The sequence below is a fragment of the Myotis daubentonii genome, chromosome 1 (assembly GCF_963259705.1).
Source record: "Myotis daubentonii chromosome 1, mMyoDau2.1, whole genome shotgun sequence".
Taxonomy (NCBI): Eukaryota; Metazoa; Chordata; class Mammalia; order Chiroptera; family Vespertilionidae; genus Myotis; species Myotis daubentonii.
The window spans coordinates 214723493-214736985 of record NC_081840.1 but is presented as its reverse complement, the minus strand read 5'-3'; positions in this window follow the sequence as shown (position 1 = coordinate 214736985).

The following is a 13493-nucleotide window of genomic DNA, read 5'->3' as shown; positions in this document are numbered from 1 at the left end:
CCATACTGAGTCCAAAGAAAGAAGACTCTGTATTGATCTTTAGATTAAGAAGATGTGCCATACTGAGTCTAAAGAAAAAAGACTCCGTATTGATCTTTTAACATATATGCTTATTAGCAGAGGAATTAAGGTTACTCCCAGTCAGACAGAACATTTTATACAAGAAATACGTCCATGCTTTTCTGAGGAAGGAAAGGTGCCGGAAAGGTAAATGTAGAGGCATGGGAGAAGGTAGGCCCAAGGAGCCTTATCCTTAACCCCACTGCAGCCTTTCCACCCCGGGAAAGTGCAGGATTGGCAAGCTCTCCCTGGGGTGATAGATCAGGACTCAGGTAATAGCAGAAAGCGCCAATCCTACTCTTAAAATGGATACAAGAGAGCGTTTGAGGTTTTTCTTTTTAATGCTTGCTTTTAAAAAATAAAAAAGGGGGAATTTGCCGGGAGCCGGTCCATCCTTGCTGTTTCAAGGGACCTGGCATATATGGCATACGGTTCTTAATATGTTTGCTCACCTTCTTGGCGCTGTGTTTTAACCAAAGTCACCTCTCCGAGAAAGGTTGAATCCCCAGGTAGGGATTTTCCCCTGAAGTTAGGGAGGGAATAAAACCCCTCAACTAAGTGCCAGGCGGGTAATTAATCCCTTTAACTACGAACAATCATGCTTAAACTACATAATCTTTTCTCCCTGGAATGGAGATAAGAAACGCCCTAACCTTTGTAATAGAGATTGATAGGATTGAATCAACTGGTATAAATACAGTTGTAACAAGACAGAAACACTCAGAACTCAGAACACAGAACTCAGGAGACAGAACCTACGCGGAACCTGGAGATGGAGGAGCTTCGCTGGAGAGAACATGGCAAGGGATCCTAGACTGAACCTGACTGCAGAGGTTGGCAAGAGAGCCTGACTAGAACCTAGTACAGAACCTGGCTGGAGAACCTAGCGAGGGAACATGGCCACAGAACCTCGCTGGAGATCCGAAGCAGAACCTCTCTGGAGATCCAGACCAGAACTTGGCTGGAGATCCTGGCTGGAGATCGTGGCTAGGCTGCTGATCAACTGAACACTGTCTCCTTGTCATTCCTTCTTCGCCGACTCCGTCTACGCCTTTGGGAACCCCTGGACCTGCTGGGGTTGGACCCCGGCATCCGAGGCCACTCTAAAGTCTTATTCTTCCTGATTCTCCATCCCAATTGGAGCAGGAGATGGAGGTTCTGTGACTGCTTCCTCAATGTTGTGACTTTCTAATATCATCTGGACATATTTAGCCACTAATTATTTTATTGGAAACTGTTGAGCATGCATTTGATGTCAGGCATTTTACTGGAGCTCTATGAATAAAAAATCAATTAGGGTCACATCTTCATGGATATTACTTGAAGAAAACAAAGCAAATCTTAATCAGATAGAATTGCAAATGAATGTAAAATTTCCACTGTGATTCAATGTGCTAAGGAAGACCAAAGTACAATGCTTTTAGAATCTACAATATCTGGGATTTAATCTTGCCAGAAGGCTAGATTTGTACAATCTAAAGGAGGACAGAGGGTAAGCTGGTGAGAATAAACAGTATGAACAATCAAGTAGCCTACTTGAGAAGTGGAAAAATAAGCAAATATATGAATAACAGTGGAGATCAGCCCTGTGGTTTCCTGTGAATGGAGTATTCCAAAGAAAGAAAAATGAAATGCTCTCTTTGAAGAATCTTGTGTGAAGTAGTGTGCTTCACATATTGAAGGTGTCTCAGAGGAGGCCAGTGTGGGAGGGACAAGATAAGTCTGTGTAGTTACAATGATTCTCCCCTTGACCAACCTCTAGCCAGTCTCCTCTGAGCCGCCTTCTCTACTCTGACCAGATGTTGATAGAGTTTATAACAGCTCAAAGTGGCATCCCTAAGGTGACCCTGGCTCCCTCAGAGTGCCTGCAGGAGAAATCTCTAAGCTGACGAAAGAATGTACTGTTTGTTGTATACAACATCTGTCTATCAGTGGGAGGGTGGGAGACTAACTACCAGGAGTGCCAATTACCAAGCCCAGATGGGTTTCACATGTCTTCCTACTTTTTGTAAATTTTTACTTCTTGACCCTGCTTAAGCCCTGCTTTTCCTCCTCCCTTCTCCCTCTGTCTCCCTTTAAATACCCAGGCACCTCTGCACAGATGGGAATGAAGCTCATTTCTTTGTTATTTTTATCAATAGTTAAAATCTGTTTTACCACTTTATCGTGTCTGGTTGTGTTTATCTTTGAAAGAGGTAGGACACAAAATCAGATAGATATATTAGATGAGAGTCTGGTCACAGTGAAGATTGAAATCTATGATAAAAACTCTGGATTTGATCAAAGATTTGATCAAAGACTGTGTTTTCCCATCTGGAGCTGGAACCCTGGGGCTGTCATGCCTGAACCTCTCCACTCAAACTGTTGCAACTGAACTGTCTCATAGTTGAGCTGACCACAGTGAACTGTTTTCACTAAAGTCTCCCCACTTCGTGGCACCCCAACTTTGGGAATTCCTGGTGGCATTAAATCGGTGGTGAAAAATCTTTGGTTGATAAGTTTCTAAACCTTCTTTGCTCTTTTCTCTACTTCCGATCACATTTTGTCCCCATTGTGTCCCCATTTGTTAGGCATATCTGGGACAGGTATACCTAATAAACATTGATAAGTGAATGAATCTCTTCCCATATTTTCTTTTTTTTTCTTTGCATTTTCTCATCACTGGCTCCATAGTCCATGGGCTTCCAATTGGGATCTATACTTGCTCCCTGAGATCTTGCCTCTTGCCCCTTACCTGTAAGAGGACCTATCATTCTAGCAAAAAGTTCTTAAATGAGACAAACTTCATTGCAGCCACACCAATGAAAGCTCATTTTTCCTCTTTCAATAAATAATAAGTATTTATTGACTAAAAACAAAACAAAACAAAAGAAAAAAACTCTGGATTTTACTTAGAATAAAGTAGGGATTCATTATAGGCTTTAAGCTGAGAACAGGAATAAGACTTATGTTTTCAAAGAAACCACTGAACTGGTGTTTGGAGAAATACCTCCAGATGAGCCAGGGCAGAACTGGGGAGACCAGTTAAGCAGCTATTTCAGTGATCCCAGCAATAGGTGGCGGTGGGTAGTCTAAGACAATAGTGGTGGAGGAAAATGTGAAACGATAACTTTCCAATACACTTGAAGATAGTGCTAGTTGGATTTGCTAATATATTGTGGGAGTTAGATTTTAATACGTGAGGGACATTGATGCATATAAGGAAAAGTAAATATAATTTTACATTCTGCTCAAATATCTGTGTCAAACGTATAAAGGATTATGATGTCTTTCTGAAACAAATATTCCATAGAAGAAAAGATATCAGTAGCTAATTGGTAAAATCAGATATATAGTATGTATTTTCCATTTGAATTTTTATGATTATTCAAAAGTGGTAACTAATGACAAAAAACAAATTCAGTGGAAAAATTAGCAGAGAACAATGAAAAGATAATATTGTGGAGGACTCTCTTATATAAGACTAGAGGCCCAGTGCACGGATTTGTGCACCAGTGGGATCCTTCAGCCTGGTCTGTGGGAATTGGACCAAAACCAGCTCTCCAACATCTCCTGAGGGGTCCCGGATTGCGAGAGGGCACAGGCCAGGACAAGGGACCCCACTGGTGCAGAAATCCATGCACTGGGCCTCTAGTATGCATATGAGATCTTTGGTTAATCTCTTCCCACCCTCCCCACTCCCCAACTCTGAGATTCATCAGTCTGTTCCATGTTTCTATGCCTGTGGTTTCTGCTCCTGCATTGAGCATCTGCCCCCTAGTGGTCAGTGCATGTCATAGTTACCGGTTGGGTGGTCAGACAGTTGGCTGGTCACTTAGGCTTTTATATATATACTAGAGGCCCGGTACACAAAAATTTGTGCACTGGAGTGGGGGGTCCCTCAGCCCAGCTTGCCCCCTATCACATACTGGGAGCCCTAGGGGATGTCCTACTCCCTGCTCCCTGCTCCCCTTGGGGAGTGGGCCTAAGCCACAGTCTGGCCTCCCTTTGTGGGAGTTGACCGGGCTGATCAGGGGAAGGCTGCAGCCCCATCACAGCACTGTTGCAGCCACTGCCAGTCACGGCAGCCACCAAGGTGTTTTCATCAACACGGACTCCAGTCCCTTTACCATGAAAAAATGACAACTTTCTTTAGGCATTTTCAAGAAGTGTCTTTCATACGATATAACCTTTCTTTCTTTCTCTTTCTTTCTTTCTTTCTTTCTTTCTTTCTTTCTTTCTTTCTTTCTTTCTTTCTTTCTTTCTTTCTTTCTTTCTTCCTTCCTTCCTTCCTTCCTTCCTTCCTTCCTTCCTTCCTTCCTTCCTTTCTTTCCTTCTTTCTTTCTTTCTTTCTTTCTTTCTTTCTTTCTTTCTTTCTTTCTTTCTTTCTTTCTTTCTTTCTTTCTTTCTTTCTTTCTTCCTTCCTTCCTTCCTTCCTTCCTTCCTTCCTTCCTTCCTTCCTTCCTTCCTTCCTTCCTTCCTTCCTTCTTTCTTTCTTTCTTTCTTTCTTTCTTTCTTTCTTTCTTTCTTTCTTTCTTTCTTTCTTTCTTTCTTTCTTTCTTTCTCCTCACATGAGGATATGTTTCCATTGATTTTTAGAGAATGTGGAAGAGAAAGGGAAAGACAGAGAGAAACATCAAAGTGAGAGGAACACTTTGATTGGTTGCCTTCCTCCTGCATGAGCCCTGACCTGGGCCCGGGCCAGGGAGGAACCTGAAACCTAGGTACATGCCCTTGGTCAGAATTGAACCCAGAATCTGTGTTGGGCAGGCCGAGGCATTACCCACTGAGCCAAACCAGCTAGGGCAGGATATGACATTTCTTAACCCTCCAGCAGCAGACCTTCCTTTTTTTCTCCAGGAGTGTAGTAAAAAAAACCCTAGATCACCTATTTGGACTCTCATTACCCAAGTTATTAAGAATATTACCAGTGGCATACAGGGAGCTTAGCCAATCAGCAGTCAGAAAAAGTGTTTCCTCTGTAGTTCACACCAATTGCCGGTATGGCCCCAGCCTGGGCCTAATGCCTCTGGAGAGTCATTAGCCCTGGGCCGGGGCACCCCCAGCTCCCCGCCGCGGCCACCATCAATGATCACTGGCTGGCTCCTCCTTGGCCCAAGCTTAAAGCCTCAGGCCAAGGTGTTAGGCCTGGGTCGCCATCAATGATCGCTGGCTCAATGATCGCTGGCTGGCTCCTCCCCTGCCCAGACCTAAAGCCTCAGGCCGAGGTTTTAGGCCTGGGCCGGGGCACCCCCAGCTCCCTGCCACCACTGCCATCAACAATTGCTGGCTGGCTCCTCCCCAGCCCAAGCCTAAAGCCTCAGGCCGAGGTTTTAGGCCTGGGCCGGGGAACCCCCAGCTCCCCATAGCCACTGCCACTGCCATCAAGGATCGCTGGCTGGCTCTGCCCCGGTTCCCCGCCGCTACAGCCATCAATGATCCCTGGCTGGCTCCTTCCAAGCCCAAGCCTAAAGCCTCTGGTTGAGGTGTTAGGCCTGGGCCTGGGCCGGCGCCACCCCCCAGCTCCCCACCGCCGATCGCTGGCTGGCTCCACCCCGGCCCCAGCCTAAAGCCTCAGGCCGAGTCTTTAGACCTGGACAGGGGCACCCCCAGCTCTCCGCCACTGATCACTGGCTGGCTCTGCTCCGGTTCCCTGACAACGACGCCATCAAGGATCGCTTGCTGGCTCCACCCAGGTCCAAGCCTAAAGCCTCTGGCTGAGGTGTTAGGCCTGGGCCGGACCCCCCTCATGCTCCCTGCCATCAACGATCGCTGGCTGGCTCCTCCCTGACCCAGGCTTAACGCCTCAGGCCAAGTGTTTAGGCCTGGGCCGGGGCACCCCCAGCTCCCCACCGCCGCCTCCACCATCAATGATTGCTGGCTGGCTCCGCCCCGGTTTCCCACCACAACTGCCATCAAGGATCCTTGGCTGGCTCGCCCGGCCCAAGCCTAAAGCCTCTGGCGGAGGCTTTAGGCCAGGGCCGGGGCACCCCCAACTCCCCACCACCAATTGCTGGCTGGCTCCTCCCCAGCCCAAGCCTAAAGCCTCTGGCGGAGGCGTTAGGCCTGGGCTGGGGCACCCCCCAGCCGATCGCTGGCTGGATCTGCCCAGGCCCCAGCCTAAAGCCCCAGTCCGAGGCTTGGGGCTGACATATGCAAATTAGCCGCCATCTTGGCTGTCAATTAATTTGCATATCTCGCTGATTAGCCAATGGGAAGGGTAGCGGTCGTACAGCTAATTACCATGTTTCTCTTTTATTAGATAGAATAGATGTCCCATTCTGTTCCCAAAGAAATACTTGTGTTTTCAAGACATTAAGAGAAATTAGAATATGATTTAAAGTTTTTAGTTTTAGAAAATGTATGTCTCTGTATGAAAAACAAATTCAATAAGTCAATTGTATCATAAACTGGAAATTAAGTTTCTAGTTTGGTAATCTTAGTTTTGGAAAGCAGAACAAAAACTAAGATGTCTGGAAACTTTTAAAGAAACAACTCATGCCAAAAAGCTTTGCTTTCTTTAATTATTTGTAGTTGGAATCATAAACAGCATCCAAAATTTTATTAAGTAGCACACATTTATGATTCTTTTCCAGGTACTAAGAATAATTATGCATTTCTCTCATTCATCAACTCATCCAATATTATCCAATGACCATGGAGATTTGCTTAATGTATTCCTTATCTTTGCAATGGAAAGGACATGTATCTGAAACTTAAGTAGGGAATGGTTTGAAAGAACATGTTCTATTTATAGTTGAATAATTTAAAAAATGTATTATTTTTATAATGCAAAATACAGAAAGGAAATGTCAGAGAATGTATTTCAAATGCTTAATTGAAAGTCTGAATTCATACTAACCAAGAAGTTTCTTCAAGAAAGTTAAAGTGTAGGAGTGTGCCATTTTTATGCGTATCCAAAAAAGCAGACTTTGAAGGATTTCATATACTTGACAACAGATGGACCTAAGTTGAAATCCTGCTTCTATCATTATAAATTCTGTCACATTAAACATGATATGCAATTTCTCTGAACATAGGTTTCTCAACTCTGAAGTGAGGTTCATAATATTAATTATATCAGATTCTTATAAGAATTTAATAAGATATATAATTGAGTGCTTTCTAAATTTAATTGAAAGGTTCTAATTCAGTAAATATAAATTTTTTTTGGGGGGGTGTCTTAAGAACTGTCCATTACTTTAAAAAAAAATAAATATTACAGTTTTTTAATAGCTGTATCACTGTTGCTACTGTTACCTTGCTTTAAAAACTTACATTCACATTTCATGCAAGACATAAAACTCAATGAAATGACATCAAAAGATTAAAAAAAATAAAAATTAGTGAATTTGTTTACCCCCAATTTTTTCTCTTATTGAGTTTCAGTCACTGGGTTTATTGTTAAAGAGACAATGAGGTACATACGTTAAAACATACTTGCTTTGTGCCTGTCAAGAACTGATTTGAAAGGCCATTTTGACAGAACAGTATCTTTTTTTTTATGACTTATGCTTTCCTATATGTTTCTTTAAAGTGCTATCCAGAAAAGATTAACAGCATTTTGAAGGCCAGTATTACTAAGTCACATTTACTGATCTTTTATAAGACCAATTTTCCTTACCCCAAACTTACACATGGCCTAATGGAATTATAGATGTACATAAATTCTGCTTCCCTCACATTTATGAACAGTAATTATGACATGGCTGGCTCTAAATTCAACTGGAGGGGATGCATTGTATTTGCATGAGCAATCTCAACTGGATGAAGATGCATACAATGGAAAGTTTTCTTCTTCTTCTTCACCAATGCTCCAAGTTAAATCTTCTTTACCTGAAATTTTCAAATTTACAGGTTGCTTCCTACCATTATATGTTCATGCAGTTAAAAATCATATTCTTTCTGGTTAATTCTCCTTCCTTCTATCAGGCTTAAAAACTTCCTCCTCCCTCTTTAATTTTCTCACCTGAGGCTTGACTCTTTCAGAGTGAAGAGACAGGTCATTGGGGGAGGGAACATGGTCTTTAAGAATACAGGCTACTATTGGAACCCTTTCTGTCCATTGTTGTTGCTTGTCTTGGTTAACACTGGTGTCTACATATTATAAAACAGCCAGTAATAGTCTAACTCTCCTATTGGGCACGTGTGAAAATTCCAGAGAGGGTTCTGGAGGGAGCCTCTCCACTGGCCAATTCCCAACATTTTTTTCTTTTTCTTTATGGGAGTGAAACTAGGCCATCTCTAGAAATGCAAAGAAGAGTTTCTAACTAAACTTCTGGAAGTCAAGATGGAGCCTAAGATGCAAATCTTACCTTGTCTCTCATCTTTATTCTGTGGAAGTTGGTTTATTCTTTTTCCACATGTCATAAAATATAGTTGCTGACATTTCCTGAATATTATATCTTAGAATTCTGGTGGCAACAAAGAATGCTGTGACTCTTTTTGGAGTCTAAAAATCCCTAAGAACATTTTTATTGGATAAGTAGGCCCAGGTGCTTACTACAGGACAAATCAACTGTGGTCAAAAGGTGAGGTAATGTACTAAATAGAAGCTTCCATGATAAGCTTCTGAAATTAATAGAGGAGGATGCATATAACTAGAGAAAGGTAAATCTATTACAAAAAAAAATCATGAATTCCCACCAGTACATATTCTTTGCTAGTGCTGGCCCCTGGGCTACATGATTTGATATAATTAATGTACACAAAAATTTGAAGCCAGTATTCCTATTACCTAGGAGTATCCTAAGATTAAGAACCTTAATGGAGATAGCTATCAAATTGCCAAGGTAACTTGTAAAGCTGTTTTTCTCTTAAATTAGATTTCTTTACTTTCTCCTGGCCTGTGGTTGAAATGAAAGACAGTTCTTAACATCTTCCTTCTGCACACATTAATCTTGCTTATCCTGAAGAGCCACACAATACTGACCCATAGTTCATAAATCCATAAGTTGTATCAAATTTCTTACTATCACTGACATCATAAACCCTAGCAGGAAACTGATTGGAAAAATGTATTTCTAGAGGCTTTTATCTACTAATAAGCTTTATTCGCATCAAAAATTTGCAATATCAGAATCTGCTTCAAATAACATTTTAAACTTTAAATTTGCACATAGTATGGATTTTTTAGAGATATAGACACTTCTTATCTGGGTTGGAGAATTGGTCTTTTATGAAGAGCTCATAGTTCAATGAAAGAGGAGTATAAGTTGTGTGTGCAGGGATTGAATTTTAAAAACACAACGAAACAGAGGTAAGAATGTCAAGTTAAATAAAACTCTCCCTCTTGTCAAGGAGTTCGAGGTGCATATGGCTAAAATACCAAGTCAAGCTTTTCCTGTATATGCAGCAGCTTATTAAACGACAAAGAACCTGAGAAATCATGAACTTTCATTGTTCATTTTTTTCTCTTTCTTAAGGTTCTTTTGCATTAAGTGGGAAGTGAAGCCAGAATATGGAGCACAAGTCCCAGTGTAAAAACTCATCTATTTCTTGCACCTTCTATTGAGGATCTTCAGAAATAGAGAAATAAAAAATATATGTAACAATTAAATATTTACATAATGCTAACTGTATGCTAGGCATTTACACTGAATCTTCTCAATAATCTACAATGCAGGTGTTACTTTTATTCTCACTTTATAATTAATGAAGTTGATATACAGAAAATTAAATAATTAGTGCAATGTCAAAGTCACAGAGCTCAAATTCATATCCAGATTTTCTCTGAAGTCCCTTCTCTTAAGCACTTTATAAACTACCTTCATAGATATATATGAAGATAATATATAAATATGATATACACTGGAGGCCTGGTGCATGAAATTCATGCAAGGGGTGATGTCCCTCAGCCCGGCCTGCACCCTCTCCAATCTGGGACACCTTGGAGAATGTTCGATTGCCAGTTTAGGACTGTGGGATACCTTGGAGAATGTTCGATTGCCAGTTTAGGACTGTGGGATCGGGCCTAAACTGGCAGTTGGACATTCCTCTCACAATCCAGGACTGCTGGCTCCTAACTGCTCACCTGCCTGCTTGCCTGATTGCCTCAAACTGCTTCTGCCTGCCAGCCTGATTGCCCCTTAATGGCTCCCCTGCCAGCCTGATCTCCCCCAACTGCCCTTCCCGTGCTGGCCTGGTCGCACCCAACTGCCCTCCCCTGCCAGCCATCTTGTGGGGGCCATCTTGTGATGATGTTGCACGAGAGTGTCGCTCAAGGGTGTGACACCACCTAGGCTTTTAATATATAGGAGATATATATATATATATATATATATATATATATGAATATGTATATTCATGTACTTATCTGGATAAATACATTTTCAACCAATTTATATTTTCTTTTCTCAGCATTCAAAAATAGTGACATGCTATTTTTTATTTAAGGTATGCACATTTGGTTAATTTATAATTATTTTAATTGTATGCATTTTTCTCCTGCTGATTCTTTGTTTTCCAAGTCCATAGTAGCTGTTAATAATAGGATCCCCTCTATAGAGGTTAGTGTCATTCAAGTATTTCCGATGATATCTTGGTTGAGTAATCTTTTTAAACTGTCTTTCACTGAGAAGAAAATAATTGTGTTTCTCATTTATTTCCCCAACATTGTAGGTCTATAAGTCAATATTTTCTAAGATAGTTAACATCAGAACTTAACTTGCATAACAAGCAAGAAACTATTTAACTCCATTCTTATTCTCCATTACCCTCATATTAGGAATAAAATTCTAAACTGTGTTTTGACTAAGATCTCTTATGTAAACTTTGTTCTAGCTCTCCCTTCAACATCTATTCTTAAAACAGCTTTCAGAGTGATATTCATATGTCAGTTTTATGTGCCAAATAGCACAATTTGTTTGACAATTTGACACTCTTGAAGTTCATATTTTTCATTTTGTTAAAACTTGAAGCAAAAAAAGCTTGTAAACATGATATACATAAGTATTTAATTCAAGCAAAAGTTACTGTAAAAAATTATCAAACTACTTGTTCAGGCCAAAGATTTATGTGGCAGAACTTTTTCAAATATCAGTAATTTGGTAGAGCTGAAGGTATATATTTCCACTTGCTTGTTTTTCTCATAAAATAAAAACCACTTAATGGTAAATGATGCCACCAATATTTTGGACATAGAGTCCCTCTGCACCCCCCTCCCCCCCCCCCCCCCGAGTGTGCCCTGACCAGGAATCAAACTGCAACCTCATGGTTCATAGGTCGATGCTCAACCACTGATCCTTCCCAGCCAGATGAATTCCTCTTAAATACTTAGCTCTACCAACAAATTATTCTGGTAGACTGCCAAGTGTTACTGACATTTTAGCATCTTTTCGTGTTTTGGGTAAAAGTGTTTTAAATAGTGATCAAAGTTTTAAGGCAACTTGCAACTACAGTTTTAAGTATATTTATGTGCTTAATCCACAGGGACAGTATTAATATTTATTTAATTAACAATTGTCTTCCTTTAGCTTCAATGACACACTGCTAAGCTTCTAAATGAGTGTGAAGTGTGAGCCTACTATACTCCTGAACAAAAGCAAACTTGGGATCTTCACTCCTGGTTTTGGCAATGTTCTCCCTCAGGAATATATTATGTATAAAGAATATAAAAGTTACCTAACATATGCTCCTCTAACACAAGCCCTTTACTTTGTCACTACCTGGTTGACTATTCCAATTCAATTCACCCAACTCTCTTATTTCTCTACTTATTATATAACATTGAAACATTAACATATTTTATAAAAATAAATCTTGTTTCAATGGCTCATTAATTTTATTAGCTTTCTATGCTATGATATTTTTCTTTCCCATTTTTACCCTCATCTCTTTGAACATCCCATGTTCATGGCATGTCTCTCAATTTATTTAGGACTTTAATTTTTCTCAGCATTGTTTTGCAGTTTTCATTTTGTAAGTTTTTCAATGCTTTTATCAAATTTATTTTTAAGTATTTTTAGTCTTCATCCTCTCATGAATGGAGTTGAAGCTTAATTTTCTTTTTGGATTATTCATGTCTAGTTTACATAGACAATTAATTTTTTATGTTGACATTTGTCTTAATTTCCTGAAACGGCTGGAACAAATAACTACAAACTCGGTGGTTTAAAACAACAGAAATTAATTATTTCACAGTTCTGGATGCCAGGATTCTGAAATCAAGGTCTTGGCAGCCCACACTCCCTCTGCAGATTCTCAGGAGAGAATCTATTCCTTGCATCTTCTAGCTGCCAGTGGCTGCCACAAATTCCTTGGCATCCCTTGGTTTGAGGCACTTGTCACTCTAATCACCACCTTCACATCACCTCCTCTTCTGTGTGTCTCTCCTCTCTCTGACTTCCCTATGCATTTCTCTTATATGATGCACAGCATTGCACTGATAATCCATCCACAAAAACTAGGATAAACTCCTCAAAGTCTTAATCCCATCTTTTGTAATCTCAAAGAATACTAACTCTTTTGCCATATAAGGTAACATGTACAGGTTCCAGGGATTAGGATGTGAACTTATTTGGGGGGTTACCATTTGGTCCACTAAAATATTGTACCTGCAAGCTATCTAAAATCTGTCATTCGTTCTTCTAGGTTTTTTGTTTGTTTGTTTTGTAGATTTCTTACAATTCCCCATATACTGGATCGTATAACCTATAAATTAAATTTTACTTCTTCCATTCTAATAGAGGTGAATGCACACCTATGAAACCAAGGGTCCTTATGGCTGACTATACTGAGTTTTATTTTATTTTTTAAAAAATTTATCTTTACTGTTGAAAGTATTATAGACATTCCCCTTTTCCCCCCATTGACCTCCTCACCTCGTACTCGACCCCATCCCTAGGCCTACCACACTATACACTATTGTCTGTCTGTGTCCATGAACTATGCATATATGCATATAATTTCTTTGGTTGATCTCTTCCCAACCCCCCCCCCCCCCCGCCACTTCCCTCTGAGATTAAACTTAGATTTAATTTCTAGCTCTGCATATCCCTCTTTTATATTTACCCCTCATAGACCTAGCCTTTCCCCCAGGATAATTAGCAACCCTCCAGACAGCAGAAGACAGTGGCCCAGACCTGACTAATGGTCACAGGATAACATCTTGACCTAAGTTATGTTTCAGCTCCTGAGTCCAGGAGGAACAACCCCCTGACCCCCCACTCCCCGTCAACACTTCCCATGAGACCAGACAGAGGGACACCGGGAAAGATGTCAGACCGTCCTGCAGACCTAAAGATATGATTTATTAGCCTCATGTCACCTCCAACCAAGTAGCTCTCATACAACCCCATATCCGCTAACCCACAGTGTCTTGTGATGTTTGCCCAATATAATCTGTAAACTACAGATAATTGCGGAGTCAATTTTTAGGGCATAAGCTCCCCACCTCCGTATTGGCCAATTTAATATTAAACTATTTTATCTTCTTATACTTCAAGCTCCATCCG